General features: G+C 44.7%; 3 pseudogenes; 1 reads left to right on the forward strand and 2 right to left on the reverse strand.

Moving 5' to 3' along the window:
• Nucleotides 1-1,835: 1,835 nt before the first annotated feature.
• On the forward strand, nucleotides 1,836-3,928 carry LOC123470243 (annotated as a pseudogene).
• Nucleotides 3,929-9,158: 5,230 nt separating this feature from the next.
• On the reverse strand, nucleotides 9,159-10,923 carry LOC123470244 (annotated as a pseudogene).
• Nucleotides 10,924-16,576: 5,653 nt separating this feature from the next.
• On the reverse strand, nucleotides 16,577-21,280 carry LOC123470245 (annotated as a pseudogene).

The following is a 21,280-nucleotide window of genomic DNA, read 5'->3' on the forward strand; positions in this document are numbered from 1 at the left end:
TTATGTCATGAGTAGTGTAGCTCGGTGAATGCCTGTATGGTAATGAGTTATTTGACACAATAAATTAGTTTTTTTGGTTATCTGATTATGCTAAATGACTCTATCATATGGTTTTAAAAACAGAAATTTACTCTTCCGGGTCGGCTCCCAGAACCCAGCCAAAAATAACGCCAGGTAGAAAGCAACAAGCACCTTCAAAGTTCTTGAAAATAATACTTTTGAGATGACCCTTTTGTGTGGGCTAAACATAGGAGACATCAACAAATAGCACTATGCATGGTGGAGAGTGCAGAGCATAAATACATCACAATGATCTCCAAAAAAGATTTTGTAATAAAACTAATAACTACAACTTAATTAAATATATTATTTTCTCATTTCCTCCTAGCTGGGAGAGAGGACAACACTGGGCCACACACAAAACAGGTCACCGTGAACTAGCCTTGCAACTCAGCATCCGATTCTGGTCTATTGAAGCAAACATAATAGGAAAGAAAGAACAGAAAATTCAGCTCTCCCACTGTTTTGTAGTATTATAAATCCGACCCAAGAAGAGGTAAACGAGAGATCCACATATATATGAATATTAATATTAAGAAAAAATTCCTGTCTTAAATAAAGAACTGGCCTCTTCCTTTTCTTTTCTTAGCTCTATCTGGACAACTATGGACTGGTCCTGTTAGCTACGCTTCGATAGAGATGATCCCAAACGTTATCAGCCTGTTCTTTTCCGGCGGCGACAGGCATGGAGAAAGAACTCCTCCGCAGTGATTTGCTATTCTTTTCAGAGGAGCCGCCAGGATCTGCCATTTTCACAGGTAGTTCTGGTGTGCAAAGTAGGCTCAGAACGAGTCCACATGTAACTCCATCTCAGTAAAAAAACGTGGTGTGAATTTAAATAATTTTTGCGGAGAAACGATAAGACCAAAATAAAAATGAGTAGAAATGGATAGCTATTGATAAGGGCTATCTACTTCAGTATAATTTTGAAAAATATTCATACCAAAAGTTTCAAACAATGAAAATTGTTACGCTAAGTCTATAGGATCGAGTATATTCTAGAAAGGCAAAACTAAAAAAATTTTGTCCAAAATTTTGTTTATAAAATTATCTATTTTATTTACAGAAATGGGATAGCCCTTATGAAGAGCTATCTATTTCTGTAAAATTTATTATTTTTGGTCTTATAGTTTTCCTGCAAAAATATTTAAATATTACGTGTTATTGGGATTACCGGATACCCACTAAACCGCACCGATCTACCGAAAACAATCAAGTACTTCTTCCAATGGGTACTTTTAAGCCACATTTGCAGAAATGCACAGATCTTATCAAGATATATTCATTCCTATAAATTTTTTTATTTTGAACTTATTGTTTCCTCTGATGATGAGAAGATCGGGTTTTGAACCGCCATCCCGTTGTTATTGCCAACCAGATGTCGCATCTATATTATTGTAACTCTTGTTTCTGATCGCTAGATGGCGGTACTGTTTTCACTCGTGTAATCCTGCGTTAAATCGCACACGAAATCTTTAGTCTTACTGTTTTTGGTCATCCGTTCGTGGACGGATAGAAAGAATTTGGTTTAATATGGTTGCTAATATGCTGCGCAACATCTCTTTGGTAAATTTGATTCACTTTTTATTTAAAATAAAAAATTTAATTTAAGACATGAAATCACATTGGGTATAATCAGTTGTGTTGAGATAATGGGCTGTTGCGGTAATGTTTTTCTTAATATTTCGGTTTGGATGTTTAACCAAACAGTTTTGTCATTCTGATATATTTTAGATCCAGGTCTTTTCAACATGTCAGTTTATTTATGAAACCATTGTAGCGTCCCCACAAAATAAAACTTCATTAATAACAAAATGTGAACTGAAGACCAATGACTGGATTGATCTTTGTAATCCAGCCACCAATGCATACTATTTTGAGCTGTTTAGATTCTTCTTCCTCATAATAATAACTGAATGAAAATTAAGGTAATTACTAAAGTTCAAGCGCAACTCAGAAGAGATGGAAAATGCCGCTGAAGCAGTTAAGTTGGCCTGCAAACATGGTCAAAACTTCCATTCTTACAAGACAGCAAGTCATGTTGAGATACCAACACATTCTGAAACACAATATGGTATGCATAGTTATCTATTGAATAATAAATACATTGCAATCTGGATTTCCATTTATGTCTGTTGCAGAAAGACCACAAAGCATCACTACAGAACACAAAACAATGGTGGATGCAGAAGGTGATGCATCGAGAGGACTCAGGTTGTTGAGCATTGCTGCAGTGTGACAAGTCTTCGTATTGAGAGATAATGCCAACATTACAAAGACATGGACACGTTATCTTTCCGGACCTTTGGGTGTCAGTAGGACCACGCTGATTTTAATTTCCTGCAATGATTCCGACTTGGGTAAATAGAATCGTAAATTGAGAAACGATTATCTACTTTAAATTGCAAGTTGATAGATGTTCCCGGTTGCCTCGTCTGTGGCAACACCGGTGCCGTCAAACCGTCCGAAAGAGATCCTGGCGCTTCTGTAATGATTGTTGAGATACGCGCTGAGAGAAGCCGGTGCACCTGACGGTGTAGTCAAACGTTATCCATGGAGCCCAGCGATGTTGTCAACTTTATTAATCATCCAGACATTGCCATTTCCTTTGTGGGATCCGACCAAGCCAGATGTCATTCACTCCCATTTTCGCTAAAGAGTGCTAAAGAAATCAGACCGTCGGTTGTATATGGTCGACGAATTACGAACGAGGATCGCACGATACGGCAAACGTGTTCAAGCCAATATGGGGCCAAAATCACGGAGTCATCGCGCTCGATGATCAGTGAGAACACTCAATCCAGTTGATAAATTGATTATGCAATTGCTCCATATTTGATCACGTATTTATCCTTCAAGATTAGGTCGGTGCCGCCTTGGCGCTACACAACGCTGTATGGTTCAAGTAATGGCTTCGTTTGTTGGCGATGCTGCCAATTGGATTCCTTGATCTTGTCGAACGAGCCAAGAGATTGAAAGTCAACGCAGGTATGCCTTGAATGTGTCTGGGATGAAATTAACCACTGGAAGGGCTTATATGTCATTTGATGAATATTTCATTGTTAGAATTGTTTGTAAAATGATTAAATTATTGCCGCGAATCCCCGCAGTTTTTTAACCGCGTCACATTAGGGATGCCGATCTGGACCAGCTATTTCTCCTGAGCTAAGAATCGTATTCACAGATTGATTCAATCTGCATCGATGAGGGAGCCACATTGTATCTTGACGGTCGCACATTGCTGTTCCTGGGATTCGAGAAAGGCAACTTTGTTGGGCTAACCATTTCACCGATGCCACGGTATAATTCAACTGTTACATTTTGTTTTTGCCGAAAAAATATGGTACAATTTATGATTTCAGCTTCTATGGAGTGTTACGAAGAAATTTCTATCCCAGACAGACACTTTAAGTATAAACACTTTGATGATGCTTATCAACACAATCAACTCAAACATGTACGGTAATGGTACGGCCATATTCACTACTAACGACACGGCATGAAGTTTTACTCAAGATATTGACGTCGGTCAGGTACTGAAAACAGTCAGTTTCATCTAACAGAAAGATTTTAAAACTTGTTTTTATCGAATAGGTTGAGTAACGTTCCCATTCCTGTTCCCTTGCCCATGTTTTCGTTCATCAGTTCACGGATCTTTCCATGGTGATGTGGGTAACAACTTAAGGCAAACAAGTAAGATGGATTTTCGTTATTCTAGGTAAACAAGGCAGTTGTTTAACATTTAAAACAAATTTATTCATCATAGGGAATCAATTTCTACACTCAGCTGAAAACGGTAACCTAAATGTGGCGTGAAATAGATGTTACCCACACGCAGGCTGCAGTCACAATGCCAACAATGCAGTAAAATCCTACTTGTAGATGCCTCGGTCGGGATGGCAAAATGGTTATGCAAAGTGAGAAATAACGAGTTTCTATAATCTCGGTTGCTGTTTTTTGAGAGTCATTAGTCATTTGTCTAAATCTTCAGGTGAAATTATAATTTAAAAACCTTTTGTTTTGCCATATGGATTTGTTAATTGTATTCCAATGGGGTTTTTAATATCGTTGAAATAATAAAGTTGCAGTAAATTTGTTTCTCCATTAAAAAAGAAATACTTTCGGCGATGTTGGTTTATGACTCTCGTTGATAGCAACGACAGATACGACTGAGGAACCCTTAAAAATGCCCTGAGAAAACATTATTGCCGATTTGGCTTGCGGGTGATAATGCTATTACAGATGTAGGTATTATGGGACTGTTGTAATATTCAAAATAATTCTAATCCAATAAAGAAGGATTCTCTTTTTCCCGTTCAGGTGCCATGAATAGCGAACAAGACGAGCATGCGTGAAAACCTGTGTATGGGGAACGATATATATCCCGTTATCTCGTAACTCGATTCGTGTAATTATAGAAACATATATGAAGTTCCCAGCAGTTAAAAAAGAAAGATTTGCTTGATCGGAAGTGTTCATTCTCTTTTTTCCTTTTATTAAAATTAGAAACAGTAAACGGTTGACAAAACTGAATAGCGATGAACGGTCTACACCACGTCATAATCTGTTCCAACGGTCGATAAATACCCTACTACTCGTATGAGAATTACCCCAGCCAATGACAAGGTCTCGTTTATATTGTCTTGCGGGTATATCGAGTCCTCGTACTGTTAACGATCACGTAGTAGCTATACCACTTAACAGTGTTTCAAAACACATTCTCTCCATTTGAATAGTCGTTATAGTGTTTATGCACATCGATGTTCCTGTTGATCGCAGTGTAGGCCCAATATCGTGCGTGCTATGAAATATAAACATGGCTTTGCATTTGACACTAATGGTATCTGTACCCTTTATACCCTTGGTCGTGCACATTGGTTGTGCCGTTTCGTGCGCCTGACTGAATGCAGAGGGCCGAATCGTGCCGAATGGCTTTTCTGATGGCTCCGCGCATGAAGAGCCCGCTGTTAATAAAACCGAGGGAAAAGCAATGTTATTTATTAACTCTTACTTCTTTCTAAAATAAATTCACGGCAGCCAAACGTTCTCGCCATCGAACGCACAGTACACATGAAAGTAAAATCAAAATTCCATAAAAATCGAGGCTGAAATTAAAAGTATAATTTAAAGACACACACATGATTGCATTTATTGCATTGTTTGTTTGATATTTTCTGTTTTATTTGTTCTGTGATTAAGAAAAAAGGAATTGCCGATCTTGGTATGCCGCTATCTTCAGGTAACCGCACCTGCCTCTTTGAAATGGCGATAAATTGATGTGAACGTCCCTCGTCGTATGCACCAAGAAAGTTCTTTTTTCTTGGAAAGTCCCGTTATAGACCGATAACCTCGTCTTCGCTCCGCACTCTTTTCCTGCGCAACACAGCGACCCCACATCATATTCAATGGTCTGAGAATGAATACAGAATGGAGCTTTTGTCGGTTGCTTAAACATTTTCACGGTCTATCGCGCATACGACGAAAGGCGTCGAGGTGATACAGCAGACCTTTGACCTCACAACAGTAGGTCTATGATTACATTACTGGTGCAATGTTGATTGTAAGCATATTTGAAGGAATGTCCTGAGAAAGAGAAGAACAAAAAATGAAAGAAATAACATGTGAAGTGACGTATACAATTCAATAAATGTTAACGTCACGCTTACAAATTGTGATTGTCATAAGAGAATATAACAAAAGAAGTCGGATGTTATTTGGTTGAATTGTGTAATAGGATTTTATTTCAGTGATTGCAAACCTGATCGCTCCTTCAAATAAAACAAGAATGGGACGATGTTGAATCGATATATTTTCTAAATGATGTATGTATATTAAAATAATACTATAAAACATGAAAGCCACAGCTTGGGCAAAAAACAACAAAAAATATAGGATGAAAGAGAAAATGCGAAAAAATGGTGACATTTTTCTTCTTTAATTGAATTGGAGGAATTTCAGTAGTTGTAACGACGCACGAAATGGAGGACGGATGCAAAGAGGAATAAAAGATGTCTTAATCTCGTCTTCAGCTTCTTTTCTCGTTCTGAGAGCCAGCTCACAGAGATTGAAAGCAATTCAAAAAGGAGCTTATGGCACAGAGATAAGTAGTCAAATAACGGGAAAAGAAAGGATTTTTATTTAACGTCGGTGATGACGTGCAGCACTCAGCGAATGGTCAAGCCGTCCAGCAAGATCATGTCTAGCGTTCGGGATCTTGGCGACCGGGACAAACGGAGCAGATGGTGAAGAGTTGTGGCGACGCTAGCCGGCCGGGAACAGCAGCGCTTCAGCACTTTCATCAGCTCACTGATAGCTGTTTGGCAAAAATTTCAATGAGGCAATGTTCTTTTTGCGCACTTCTCGCCTCGTTCTCAGCCGTGAAAATGTCGGACGAACGCATCCTCCGCTTCGTGGTCATGTTCTTCTTCTTCTTTCAACTGCCACCAAGGACCTCTTCGACTCAACTTGTCGTCGTTTGCGCAGCCAACTAAACGCAGAGAAAAGGCAAGGCGCAGAAATGGCCGTGGCCGGAAGGTTGAACTTCATTCCGTTTTGCAAGTTGAATCGTCCACGTCCGATTTCCATGATCTTGTCGTTGTTCTCATCGAGCCTTCGGTAGCCGAATTACCCTGAATTGTTCATCCGAAACAGGGACAGAGAAGAAGAAAACAAGGGAGCAGTTCGTTGTCGTCGCTCGAAGTCACCCTCAATCATGCTTTTGATTAGGAGCTAAATATACCTTGACGGCTGCCGTGGGTCAAACTATAACGGATGTCCATGGCTGTTGCGCGGATTTAATACCGTATAAGGCAACTGGCGTTAACCTCTCCCTACAATGCATCACCGAAAGCGATTTCTGCGTGTCCCATCGCATGTCTAATTTAATAAATAATAATTCAATTGCTTATCAGGGAGATTATATGCTTCTTGGCATGCAATTAACGTTTTTGTGCGCATATATAGCACAGCGCAAATTGGAACTAACCAAATCATTTCTTTTAAACATTTCAAATGTCGATCGTATAGTACCGATACAATCAACATTGTGCCATCATTTCAATTTCATGCATTTGACGTGGATAAAAACGAGTTTTCACGTACCCATCGTAGACGGGTGATGGCATGGCCGATGGTAAATGGTGTCGGGTCAAACGAAGGTTTGACTGTCGGTTATGGGGTTGCTGGTGACGCCATCGCTAACGGACTCCTCTCTTTGGCCTTGTTATTACTTTTTGCTACCCGCGAAGCTCATAATACAAAGATATTTATCATGTAGTTTTGTTTTTTTTCTTTTTCCGGGTTTCCTTTGTTGTCTTCCTTGTTTTCCCCTTCTGAAAAAATCGCGTCTTTCCTCGTGATGTTTTTTTGTTTTTTTCATTTTTTGTTCTTTTCTTGTGGGTTGTTGAATCAATAGCGTACAGTAAACATAAGGGACTAAAATAACCTGAATGGATGGTTTATTCTATTGCCGGTTGAAAGGGGTAATCGACTCGCCGTCTGGTTCGGCTTTGAGTCACAAACGTCAGAGCGGAACGACTGATGCAAGCAGAACGACTAAAAAAGAAGAAGAAAACAAATAAATGGCCAGACTGTTTGTTGCTTTGTTCACACTGAACCAATTAACCGGATATTCCCAGTTCAAAAACACGCAGCGATGCTGAAGCCGGGTAAAAACTAATTGGGGCTGGGGAAAGTTTTCCTGGAACAATTTTTTAAGTAGGTTGTTTTTTGTCTTTGTAGCTTAAACAGAGGGAACAATGATTGAAAAAATATAAGAGGATCAAAAAACAACTTAATGGTTACTAATACAAGAGATATGAATTATACCTTGCGGGGAGTCTCTCGAAACGTGGGGCGAAGTGTCCGGATCTCGTGCGAAAATTGTAAAGGGCAAGAAAGACATGGGATGGTTAAGACTCTCCAGGAATGAAACTAAGATATTATTTTTATGATACATGGGAAGTTCTGCAGTAAAGTGGCCTAATGGATTGCTCCTGGATAAACAATGCACTAGCTCCGTTGTTGATGTCGATAAAATCTAAATTGCCTCACGCGGGTGTAAGGTCGTATACTAACTTTGACTCCCTTTTCTTCTGTTGGACGCTCCGCCACCTCCTCCTCCTTTGCCCGTATTCTTGTTGTTGCTTGTTGCTGCTGCTGTACTGTTGATATTTTGGTTAACGTTGGTGATCTCCTTTGACGATCACGTGACATGATCCGTGGTAGTCGGTGATCTTGGTGATGTTTCACCTAAAACCGGAAATGAAGCCGATGAAAATTGGTGGGTTGTGGGGTCCCAACGGCGCGGGATATGTGAGATCGTCACTGGCGATGCTGTTGTGACTTGTTGTATCGTTGTTGCGCGAAGTATCAGATGATAATCCAGCGTTGGAAGCTTGATGGCGATGATAATCGATGGTGGTGATGGTGTTTCTCGGCGTAAGACCGAGATCGATTGGTCGGGCGGGTAGGTGGAGGACCGTACGACGTTTGAGATCGGGCTGACCGACCAGGACGCCAGCTGGCACTCCGTAAAAGAACGTCGAAGGAGCTGGGTGGTGGTCCGTAAGATGTGGAAGGAGTTTTGGGTGGAGGTCCATACGATATGGCAGGAGCGGCTAACGGGAGGAGACCATGTTAAGTTAGGGAGTTTTGTGGCTGGCGGAGGGCCGTAAGACGTCGTCGGACGCTGGGCGAACGTCCAGCGGAGCTCGGAGACGGTGGCGCCAGGCCGACTGGTCAGCGAGGCGATGGAGCTGCAGCGTTACGGCGGTGCGTGGACACTGGGCAGGATCCGAATGGATGGCGGAGGTGAGGCCCGGGTAAGACGGAGGTGGTCCGTTTGACGATGGCGGGTGGAGGTCCGTACGTCTGAGCGGGAAGGGTGGGGAGGTCCGTACGATTGAGCGCGCAGGGAGGTCCTTAATGATTGAGCCGGGAGGTGGAGGTCCGGTACGACGAAGGTGTGGTGAGGCCTGCACGATTGAGCGGGAGCTGTCGGAGGTGGCCTATAAGATTGACGGAGCTTTGGGTGGAGGCCGTAAGACGTCGATGGGCTGGTGGGCTGTGTTTGACTGGTTTTCCGTAGTCTGGTCCTTTCACGACGGATGATTCCATTCAATTAAAGCAGATTCATAACGCCAGCAGACGAGGAGAGTAGTGTCTGGCTTGGGAGTCGTCGCCGTCGTCGTAGAAGTCGATGGTGGTAAAGTCAACGGAGTCGTAGATCCCAAAAGATTAGTCAGCTGACCTGTGATGGTCTCCGGCAAACTGACGACTGGATGGTGGCTCCATTGGTGATGATGCCGGCTAAGACTTGAGCGGGAATCCACTTGCTGGGCCAACCAAATAATTCGTCTTCTCCGACGTAATTCCAAATATTGACAACAACGAAATTGATGTGTTTACGCTCATCAATCAAACCAGGTTATTGTTTGATTCGCTTCCCGCTCGATCCAGCTCTGCTGCCGCTCTTACTCCTGCTGTCCGTCGTACTGCGTTCGTCAGCCGTGTTATCGCTGAGATCACCGTTGGCTCCAAATTCTTTCTTCTGCTTCGAATTCGGGCGGAAAATACGGCCGGATTTCTGTACCGCCGACATCGATTTCAAACACCGTCCGTCACTTCCGACGGATCTTCAGGGCTTTCGGCCAGGTGGCGAACAAACTCTTGAACAGGTTCGTCCGTCACCCCCGAATCAATCGGGAAAGGCGGTCGAAGATTGGGCAGGGGGCAGCAACAAATTGCACATCATCCGGCCTGTTGCTCGTCTGTCGGATCGGGATGGTGGCGGGCGGTTTCCCTGCCGACACGGTCGTCGGTTTCGGATTTCGGTTTGTTGGCGGTCGACGTCGTCCTCTGGCCCCTGCTGACGTCCTCGGTCTTGAGTCGTCCGCTGTTGTGGCTGCCGTTGGCGAGCGGGCCTTTAGTCGTCGACGGTCGTCAGTGGTCGTCGTTGTGGTTGGCTTACCTGTCGTTTTGGGTCTCACCGTGGACGATCCTAGTGGGGCCACAGAGGCGCTTTGAGGTAACCAGAGGATTGGCAGACAGCGGAAGACGAGGCGTCGATTGGTAAAGTGGCATGGGTCGGCTTTTGATACTCGGGAGCCCCTTGTCCGTCCGTGCGTAAAAGATATATTGGAAATGAGGCGGGCGATTTCGGTGGCGGAGTTCGTGGGGGGTACCTGGTCTCGGTAAGTCACTCTGGCTGATGTGCCTGCTGTTTGGCTGCTTTCACCAGGCCACGTAATCCGCTTCTTCCACGCTCAAATTGTCGAATCAAAATTGTGGTTTGCGACCCAACACCAATCTGCTGTTTGCTGAGTAGACGGGATGGCTGTTTTGGCGCAGCATTTGGCTGGCCAACGTCGATCTGCACCTTGTGATGGGCAGTGGTCGTCAGCCGTTCAACGTCGGCGACAGGTTTAGAGGCCGTGACTAACCCGATGGGTTGGGCTGTTTCCCAAACTGCGCACCGTCGTCGAGACGGTAGCGGCCACACCTGGTTTCACCGTTATCCCACCCGGCTCAATCCGTTGGTGCTGGCGGGAGGCTGAGTTCCGCCACGTTTGGCTGGGCCTCAGGACACTCAGCTCGGTTCCTCGCTGGCGCCGATGTCGGCCGCAGATCCAAACAGGAGTCACGAAGAAGGGCGGTAGTCGGAACCGGGGTGCTAGTGACGCTGTCGTGCACGATGAGTTCAGGCGAACTGGCGGCCGAATACGATAGAACTATTCTGCTGTTCGGGTTCAACTTGTCTTCGAGACCTTCCTGGCGCCTTCGGTGGCCGCTGTTTGTTCGGAGACCATCATCCGAAGATTTGTTGAGAATCTGAAAGGTGAAGCTTGGGCCACTCTTCCACATGTTTCAATCAGTCATCCTCTTTTCTTGCGATTGGCTCAACCTGATTGCGGTGTTGTTGGTTGTCGTCGACCGGCGTCGTGCTTGGTCGCTTCCTGCGCAGTCTTGTTAACTTCTTCCATGCCGACGGAGTGGGCATGGATGTCAGTGGTCGGCATCGTCCCCGGAAAGTCGGGCTGCACGCTGGTCGACGGCTTGGCCGCGTTGTCGATGCAGTCGTCGAAGAGGGGATTTGAACGAGCACTGGCGACTGGCCGTTGTACCAGACGGGACGTGTTTTGGTCCGAATCGGTCGGGGAGAATGCCCGGGATTCGTACTCAAACGGCGCAAAACTTGTCGCTGTCGATGGTCATCGTCGGTTGATGGAAATCTCTCGTCTCTGGTTACGGCATCCCCTTGGCCATCGTCGCGTCCGGTTTGGTCGCTTGTTCGTCTTGCATAATTAAAGCATCGTAAAGAATCGTCTGTTGGCTTGTTCTACGGCGAATTCATCGGCCCATGCGGTGGTGCGGCAATGGCGGGGAAGAAGAAGAAGAACACAAGCAAGGATCTCGTGGTGGCTTTCGAACCAGAGCGCCTATGATTCTGGTTCTTTCTCGGCTATTTGTGTGACGTGATTCGGCCGAAATCAACTCGAGGGTTCAACAGAAAAATGTGAAAATGCTGAATAATAATAAAAATCAACAATGTTAGCGCAAGAACAAGGTTGGTGCCCTTTTTGGACGACGATCACTGCTAGCGGTGGTTATACACAGTTAGACAGTTGAGACGGCGCTAAAGAGCTTCAGGACGCGGCCAAGAGATCTGCGTGTCTTCACCAGTGCAGATCCATCGTGACTGAAGTCTGCCTTCTACTTCTACCGAAAGGTCTCATCAGCTTTCTTGCTGGTGATCTCGATCTGGCGATCTCCTCTTCCACAGCCACAAAAAACTGAAACGCGGCGACTGGCCTGAAGCTCCACTCACTCGAATTGAAATTCGATGCTACACACAGACTCTGCCGTTTCACTCAGTGCCCCGCTTCTCTGAGGAATAACTGACGGCTTAGTTTCTGTTTCACAAGTCTATCTACTGTATATACCTTTATCTATGGAGATTAAAAACAAAAAACACAGGGAAAATTGGTCGAGCCGTGACGGCGGAACTGGTGACGGTGATGACGTTGCTGGGAGACTTGTGCTTTTTTTCGTCCCTTGATGTAGTATCATCCACTTTGTAAAACACTCAAAAGAGCAAAGCACGCGCAATTATTAGGCTCTCAAACTAACATATAAAAAGGCCATACTCTACCGTGGTGTATATGGTTATTTATTTCTCTCTCTCTCTCCCATACTTTGTCGTGTCCTTATAATCCTGATGCACCCTGTATTCCATGTCCCGGAGTGCATGACAGTCGAGCAGGTTGTTAAATATTCTCGTTTTTCTTCCTTTTATCGTTTTCCGTAAATTTTACCCACTGGCAGCTCAATTTTTGCTGTTTTTTCTTTCAACTGCACGGCAATAATCATTCCTGCGGGGGAGGGGACTACACCCACTCTAGTACTATGTAGCACAGTATAGTTTGTGAGAAAGAAGAACGGACGATGATGACCTTATGGAAAGAGAGGAAAACAAAAGGTTTGTGTTATTTCGTGTAATGTAGAAAAAGAAAACGTGTTCTGAGAGACAAAAGACCCTCATTCGAAAAAATTTGAGCTAAAGTGTTTTGTTGGACTATGCTGAGGGGGGGATGATGTATAGGTTGGACAATTTGGTGGCGGTGGCGCGCTGTGATCGGAAACGATGCGGTCGGCTTGGTCAGCATTCCAATGCGTATTTGCCTAATTCACACAAATCCTTCGATAATAGTTTTTTTAAAATATATAATGATGCTGACGACGACGACGACGACACCATTCCGGGACGGTGTTGACCCCACCATCCGGCCGTTTCCCGCAACAACAGCCCTGGGAAAAAACCACACAGAACGTTCATATTATCCTTACAGCTAAACGGAGAGAAAAGACGATTGAGGGTGTCTGCAACTACATAACCAGCGTCTTCTTCCTTGCTGTTTTTTTTTGTTCCATGATGGTATTGTCGCGTAATATTGCTCACCGAATTTCTTCACTGACAAAAACGAGGGAGAAAACCAGAACGCGAAACAAAATCAACAACATCTCCTCGTCACTCGGCGAATTGCCGCGGTGAAAAGCGGCAGTTATGAATTCATGACGTCGCCACGTAGTTCGACAAAAATTTGATCAGTTATATTCATGATGCGTTCGTGACGAACCCAAGAATGCTTTCTGTCATTGTAACATCCTTAAATCATTCTTTGTTGTTAAAAATGTATGTGCTTGTAGCAGGAAACGCTAAAGTGATTCTGTTGGTTTGTCAAAAGAGGAAGGAACTGGCAAGGGGCCGAGCGTGACGACCACAAACGGATGGCCAACCAAGAAAGAAATGCAACAAATGAGATATGCCCCATCACGACGTCTACCTATAATACGTAAGCGCATCAGCGATGCAAGCAAAAACGCGACAGAGTGGCGTAAATAATAACATGTAGAGAGAGAGAGAGAGAAAAATGAAGGGAGGATGGAGACGAAAACGAATAAAAGTCTTCTAAAGACTTGGTAGCTTTGACGCCAAGACCAGCATGGAGCGGTGCAGCTCAGCGCTGTCTGATAATCTGCCTTAAAAGACTTAAATAGACTGCAATGCAATAAATAAAAGATAAGAGAGGGGAAGCTGTCGGACTTTGCGGTTGACGTACATAAGAAAGGTGTAAGACGGGATGGGATGTACCGATGGTGTTGTGCATTTCCTACGCTGCCGCATTCAGAATTGCGCAATCAGCCTCTGAAAACGTTCCACCAAACGAGCGCGCACTAAACACTGTATGGCATATTGTGTATAGTGCGTGTAGTAAAAATTGGGTTGTATTGATGTGCGTAAAACTAGTTGACCGGAGACCCATTTAATAAAGATGCAACAATCAGACGTTCTTGAACCCGCATAATATGCAAATAGTCGTTAGTGGTGCACTCTCTTTGTTCCGTTCACCCGGTTTGTCTGAAATGATGTTTGGCTGTTGACGGCTATTCAGTCAACAATAATGTACGATGCTAAAAAAGAATAACGATGAGCTATGAGGGGAAAAGATCCCTTGCGGTTTATAAGGCAGCGGTTAAAAGCATAACTGGAGAGCTCTTGTGAACATCTAGATGCCATACGCAGCAGCAGCACTATACACTTTACTGATTTTTTTTGATTTCAATCAAAATCAGGCCAGGATAAAAAGGAGTTCCATACAATTTGCTGTTGTTAAAATGTGGTCCAACCCCAAGGAACTAGAAATTGTTTTCAAATAAGAAATCGCTAACTATGTTTTTAGTAGAGTGAATGGTGAGGACGCGAATAGTATACCCATAGTTATAATTAAAACAACAACGAGACATAATAAACCTAACGATTTTTTTCATATCAACATCGCTTCGCATACAGCATTTTAGAGATGCGCTTTTTCAATAGATTCAGCGGATTTCAATAACGGAAGCTTGATTATAATCGCTGGTGCACGCTAAGGCTGGATATAACTTAACGACTCATTTGAAATGGTAATGAAGCCGACAAAAGAATGTTTCTTTTTATAGATAACTAGAAAAGGGTGTCGAACTAGAATTAATTACAAATGGAGAAACAAATGTTGAAATAAGTGTATTGTTGGCTGATGGCCTTCTTGCTGGATTAAACGGCCTATAACAACTTATAAATCCATCAGCTGCGTGCTACTAAGATAACATTCTCTTTTTCGAGTTTGTGATGAGCACTATGTCTCAATGCCAGCAGATAATTGGCTATTTTCCGTCTATGATGCGTCTCTTCGCGTGTTCCGCTTTGTCTCGAAATGAATCTGTGACATGACGGGGCTTTCCTGTTTTCCGCTTTTCCATTGTCCTTTTTTTTTTTGTTTCATAAACATTATGTTTTTTTAAATAAATGTGGAAGTGGATATAAAAAAGGGGGAGAAATAACATGAATTGCAAAATTTGTAGATTTCATGCAATTTAAGAGAGAGTTGCAATGTGAACGAATTTTAGATATTGTATTGCCCTCGATTGTTTCAATATGTTCCATTGCATTTTCATTACATATGTTGTTGTGCTGTTGTCTGGTAATAGTTCGAGTCGGCCGAGGTAATGGCCCCGCACGACGCAATTTTACCGACGCACACTCGAAAAATATGGAGTCGAAACAGACTGAAATGCGATGTTATAGAGGAAAAAGCAGGCAAGTTCTCATGCGGCATAACATCGAAAAACACCGATATCGTTATAATAACTATAGAGCATCAAGGAACACAGAATTTAGAGAGCTTACTGAGTACATCACCGCAATAAGCAAAAAAATAACTACATACGTTTGCTGTAATTTAACGAAACCTTCAGTAACCTACTTATTCATAATCTTGATACACTTACCATATAATTATTCAGGGTGCTGCTCTTTTGACGCTGTGTCACATGTGACGCCCTATATTGCGCAATATGTGCTGCGAATGCCCAATTTTTTAATGTTGTATTTGATAAAGATGCACTGTGTGCTTGGTTTTTATCTTGCCAATCAAACGGAAATGCTGTAATATTATACAAATGTGACTTATTGGTACTTCTCCCACAAAAATCATAGTAATACAAGCCGTGCGTACAAACCCCAAAAGCAAAAAAATTTTTTTTTTTTTTTTTTACCCCAAAATGCAACCACCTGAAAACGCACATCCACCCATTTGTAAACGACGTTGTTTACGTTGGATTTTCCCTTCCTGTTGTTTCACTTCAAAGCTGACTAGTTCCCAGCTACATAGGTGTGTGTGTGTGTGTTAGTTCTCATATCTAAACTGCCCGCTTTTTTTTCCTCCCTTTGAATTTATAATTTTAACGGTCATAAGAATAATGTTCGAGATGATTCCCAATGGTAAGTTGTCGTTGTTCCATCTCCCGATAAGGATAACTATCCAGCCAGCCCAGGACGTCCTTGTTCAGAGATTGAAAGCAGCTCAGCATCGGGTTTCGATGTGATCCGACGCCAATCGATGTGCCAATTTTGGTAATTGCGTCCGTGAAAGGCACCGATACTTTGAAAAGAATAGTAAGAGGTTAGCAAGGGCGACTTCTTAGTAGTCAAAACTCCGCTGACAATGCAAAAGTTTCCAAGAGAGTCAAACAGCCAAAGATGAGGCAATGCGATAAAGAAGAAGAAACAATAAGAATCCGGTGAGGCTGATGGCCAGCTGCAGACGAAGACACGCCGCCGATGATGCCGCTGACGAAACGGATCCATGGATGGGGCAGAGATGAAGATGAAGACGATCCGGAAGGCAGGGGACGAAGAATTGAGCCATGGTGGTAGCGTTGGTAGAGATGAAACTACAACTGCTTTGTTTAGTTGAGGTGATTCCTGATCAAGTTCCACTTCGTTTGTCGACGTCGGCCAAATTATCCAGTGTTGTTGGTTCGGTTTGGCCGTTGGGGTTGACAATTGAATGCAAGGCAGGCTGCTGTCCGGAGAAATGGGTGATGGGTGAACGGCCTCAAAATGCTGAATCGCTATCCTCCGTTGTTGTTGTTGGTGTTGTTTGTTGATGTTATTGTGGTTGAAGGCGTAATAACATTACCCCATTTGATAATAACCCAGGAATAAGAAGGAAGGTATTCCATATTGGGTGGGGAACAGAATCTAAAAATGGGGAAATGTTAGATCCGCTTGAAGCGGATGGAGTTTGGTTATTAGGACGTTGTGGAATGAAACCATTTCCCATTTGAAAATCAGTTGGTAGAATCGGATTTGATTTGTTGCTGAAACAAATCCCCGAGAGTTCCTTGTCGTAAGGTGTTGTGAATTGCAGTTATGAATTTGTCCCGTTTGTCGTCGTTGTCTGGCTTGTCCGTCGTTGTCGGAGTTGTCGTCGTTGTCGAGTTGTCCGTCGTTGTCCGAGTTGCCGTCGTTGTCGGAGTTGTCGTCGTGGTGGGCGTTGTAGTCGTTGGGAGTCAGTCGTGGTCGTCGTCCGAGTGGTGGCTTGTTGTTACAGGTCTGTTTGGGCTCAAATTGTAGGTGAGGGCCGAGGTAAGGGTGGCTGAATAGCAGGCGGGCAATCGACGAGCCTCGTTTGAACTTCTTCCTCCTGTGCCTATCGAACTCGCAAGAAGTTACCCATTTTTATTCTCAAACGTTGCGCTCGGTCTGTCGTCGGTTGGGCCAAATTGATCGGCTGGAAACTGCAATTGGCTTCTCTGTGGTGGTAGATCCACAAAAAACGGTGGCTTGATCACCGGTTTCGTTGTTTTGTTTTGCTCATTGCTGGTACACCGGTTCGTTGACGTCGGAACTGGTGGAACGCCGTACGAAGGGCGGCAGGTGGTGAACCCCATAAGAAGGTTTAGGAGTGTCTGGCTTAGGTCTTAATATTTTTCTAGAAAATAAATCGAAACCGTTTGCCTGGATAGCCGAAATCTAGGCCAAACATACGGGCCCATTGTATTGGCAATGCTGGGCCTCGGGTGGTACTCGTCGTTTTTGTTGTTGATGGCCTTATAGGTTTGCAGGGGGATCACAATGTTGTTATTCACCGGTCCGGATGTCACTGACGAATCAGGCGGACGGATCGGGAGTAGGGGTAGATTGCTGATTATTCATTTGCATATTGTTGGGAATAAACGTCAGTCCGATTTGACTCCGAAGGAAAGTATCCGTTTGACATCTGTTCGTGGTTGAAATGACATTAGGTGACGACGGCAGTGGGGTGATTCGTGATGACAGTGTTTTCCATTGACGTCAATATTTTCAAACCGAAATTGAGTTGATTCTTCGATCTCCCGCGACTGCGTGTCAAAAAGTCCCAAATCATTGCTTGGAATTGGTGGCTGCTGGCACAGCTAGACGGGCTCGATGGTGGGGTGGATGAGCTCGTAACGAGACGGGTGGCCGCTGGGTAGGGGCGGGCGGTGGTTGGTTTCGGAACTATTATGACGTTGGCGTCGTTAGGCTGATCTCCTATCGGGTTCTGATTAATTCTCGGGAGTTAGCAATTTTCTTCCTTGTACGGGGGTGAATCGATCTCAAAATTTGAATCATTTCTCCAATCCTTTGGTCAGGTTACGGAAATGCTCCATCCGTAGTTGGAGGTCTCATCAGATGTGTCATGGGTCTAGTTGTCATTGTTGCTCGTACAGAGACAAGGTGTAACAGGGACGAATGGAGGCTCAACTGTGCTGGAAGACGGGATGATGAAAATTGCCATTTGGCCTATTTGGTCTCAGTGGTCGATGGCCGCCTGTACTGGAACTCCATCATTTGCTGAACGGGTGACGGCGTAGTTGTCTCCAGTGGAAGCTAGGGTGCTGGCTGGTTCGTGGCCTCAGCAGTGGATGGTTTCGATGACCACGATAACGTTTCCTAGCCATGTTACTGATGCCTCTGTGATATCCTGGTTAAACCGAACCCGGAATGTTGGCTTTGGCTCTCTTTCTTGGGTGGTTGGATAATCCGATCCCGAATTCCGGGGTCGGTTTCCTCAACATCGAATAGTCGGTCGGTTCAGGCGGTTCCGTCGTCGTAGTGTACTGGTAAGTAGTTGTACTGGTAGTTGTACTTGGTGTTGTCGGCTTAGTGGGTCTTGTAGGTCGCACGGTAGGTCTTAAGCGTAGTTGGCCGTCTCGTGCGGTCTAGTAGGCCGAAAAGTCGGCCGGTTTGCGCTCCGGTTCCTCCATTGTGATAGGGCGTTGGTGTTGTGGTACTCATCGCTGGTAGCAAAGCTGGGCCTGACGTTTTAACCACGCCAAAATTACTTCCCATTTGTTGCTGATTATTCCATTTTGGAAAGGCCGAAATGTCGAGATCTCGTTGATGATTCATAGGTTCGCACTGGTGGAGAATTCCTCCTGACGGAATCGGCTTCTTCGTTAGTGCCTGATAAACGGCTCGGCCAGAATGGGCCAGACGTGACCACTCCGAAATAGCCACCCTTTATTTGTTGCTGCTGATTTTCCATTTGGAATGGGGCAGAGGTCGACATTTGATTCGCGCCAGGACGTTCCATGCCAAACTGACCTGTTGGATTCGAAGTTGCAGTAGGGCTGAAGAACGGTGGTCGAAACAGTGGTTGTCGGTTTCGGTATCAAAATGACGTTGGCTCCGTCCCCGAATAACCCTGATTCCAGGAATGAATGGCTTAATGGGTCCTATTGCTTCTTCGTCTGTGTAATCGAAATTGGATGGCTGATCTCCCGGATTCGGAGTGGAAGGTTTCATGGGCTTGTAATTACCACCGCTAGAAGGGTATCCACCACCGCTAGAAGGATATCCATAATAGCTATTCATATCCAGTGCAGCTGGTTTTTGCGTGGTTGGTACATGTTCAGCTGTCCGGACGATTCAAACGACGGGAATTGTTATTCAGGTAATACGACGATTGACCGTAGGACGGAACGCGGGCGTCTATCTGATACGAGTTGACGACCTTCCTTCTATTTTCATTTTCTTTGATGTCTTCTTTTTCGACGACGGCGAATGGCAGTGACGTCAACGGCGGACGTTTCTGTTGATTTTTGTAGATGTTTGAAGGACGCGTTGCCGGTGAACTATCAGACGGACGTCGAGTGGCCGCAGATGTCAAGTTGAAACGTTCCAGTATCCGATTACCTGGACGTTGCCCATTTGATATTCACCTGCAACGGTCGGTTTTCTTTTTCCTGCCAACTGATTCCGTTCGAAGATGGGGTCGTCACAGAGGTGGCGTAAACGTTACCCATTTGATATTCGCCCGGCCTGACGGTCGCTTTGGTCAGTTTGGGACGCGATTGCAATCCAACCTGGACGGGCCATTCTGGTGGACCGACCTGGGCAGGTGGTGACGGCCGCTGGAGTCCCACCTGGACCGGCCAATCTCTTAAGCCAACTGTCACAGTAGGTTTGGTGGCCTGTTTTGTTCCAAACGAAGTCGTCGGCCAGGCAGTTCCTGTTTTTTTGTTCAAAGGCGATGGAGATGCGATTGGCTTCATCAGTTGCGATACGACCGGTCCGATAAAGTCCTCGTCAGGATCGTTCATCCCCGACGTACTGCCAACTCGTTTCCAATCGTGGATTGGCTCACCTCGTTCACAGACTTGCTTGGCAGGCTGACACTCGTCAGCTTCACATCGGTTTGATCTTCAACTTCCGACAATTCGTCGTAACCTTCCTCGTACTCGTATTCATATTCGTCATTCTTCTGGCCTTCTTTGTCACGGTTCAACTCAATCGGTGGCATTTCGTGAAGAGCAAAAGTCTTCACCGGCTGGACGCGTGTCAGCACAGTTTCAACAGGTAAAGTCTTGACTGGTTGAACGGATGTCTTGACCTCTTCGATCGGGAAATTCTTGACCGCTTGACGAGTCGTAACAGGTTGTTGCATCATCACTAGCCATTCCAAAAGATTATCTTGCGGCCTCTTCTTTTGTTGGATTGCTCTTCTTCGCGTTGGTACTGCAACAACAAGGAATCGATCGGCCGAAGAAGCGGCTTTCGAGTTGTGGTGGGGCTTTTCATACGATCCTTTGGCGAAGAAAGATTCTGCGGCCCGTCCATCACCAAGTTCAGCGTAGGGGCGAATGGACGGGTCGTTGTTTGTTCAACATTCTTCATCGTCGACGTGTCGGATTTTTCGGGGAGATGGTCAATATTCTGGAAATGATGATGTTCGATCTTTGATTGTTGGTAAAAAACGGGCCTTTGGTGATTTGAATGCCATCTTGTGGTGAATCGGCCCAGTTTGTTGAACGCTCTTCGTTCGCGTTCAAATTGCCATTTTCAAATCGGTGGGTTGTCTTCATCGCAGGATTGCGTGTTTCGCCATAGAGGAAGCATCGTCCAGGATCAAATTGAAACCTTTAAGGGGAGCTCGACTGGATGCCGGTAAACTGGTGGGACGAAACGTTTCCTTTTGAGTAGAAGGACTTGAGAATTCTCGTGATCCCGGCACGTCGTCCAACAGCACGTGCAACGTTGATAGAAAAGACGAGTTGTCGTGTCGGGACCTTTCGGCAAAGTTGTCGGTGGTTTTGTACTGCTGAAGGCGGATTACTTTTGTCTCTGTTTATTTTGGCTTTGGGATCCGATCCGTGCCAAAGCCGCTGCGGATGTCGGATCCAGGATCAAACACAACAAGACGATGACAGCCATCGTCAGAATCACAACGAATGGCCGTATCATTGGCAGCATCATTGCACTGCTAAATACGTCAACCGATGAAATTCTATCGATAGTATGACACTTTGAGTAGAAGGTGTATTAGCAATTCAATTCCTTCGATTGCTACTTCACTCCTCACGAAACAACTCG

The sequence above is a fragment of the Daphnia magna genome, linkage group LG2, assembly GCF_020631705.1.
Source record: "Daphnia magna isolate NIES linkage group LG2, ASM2063170v1.1, whole genome shotgun sequence".
In the NCBI taxonomy this organism is placed as follows: domain Eukaryota; kingdom Metazoa; phylum Arthropoda; class Branchiopoda; order Diplostraca; family Daphniidae; genus Daphnia; species Daphnia magna.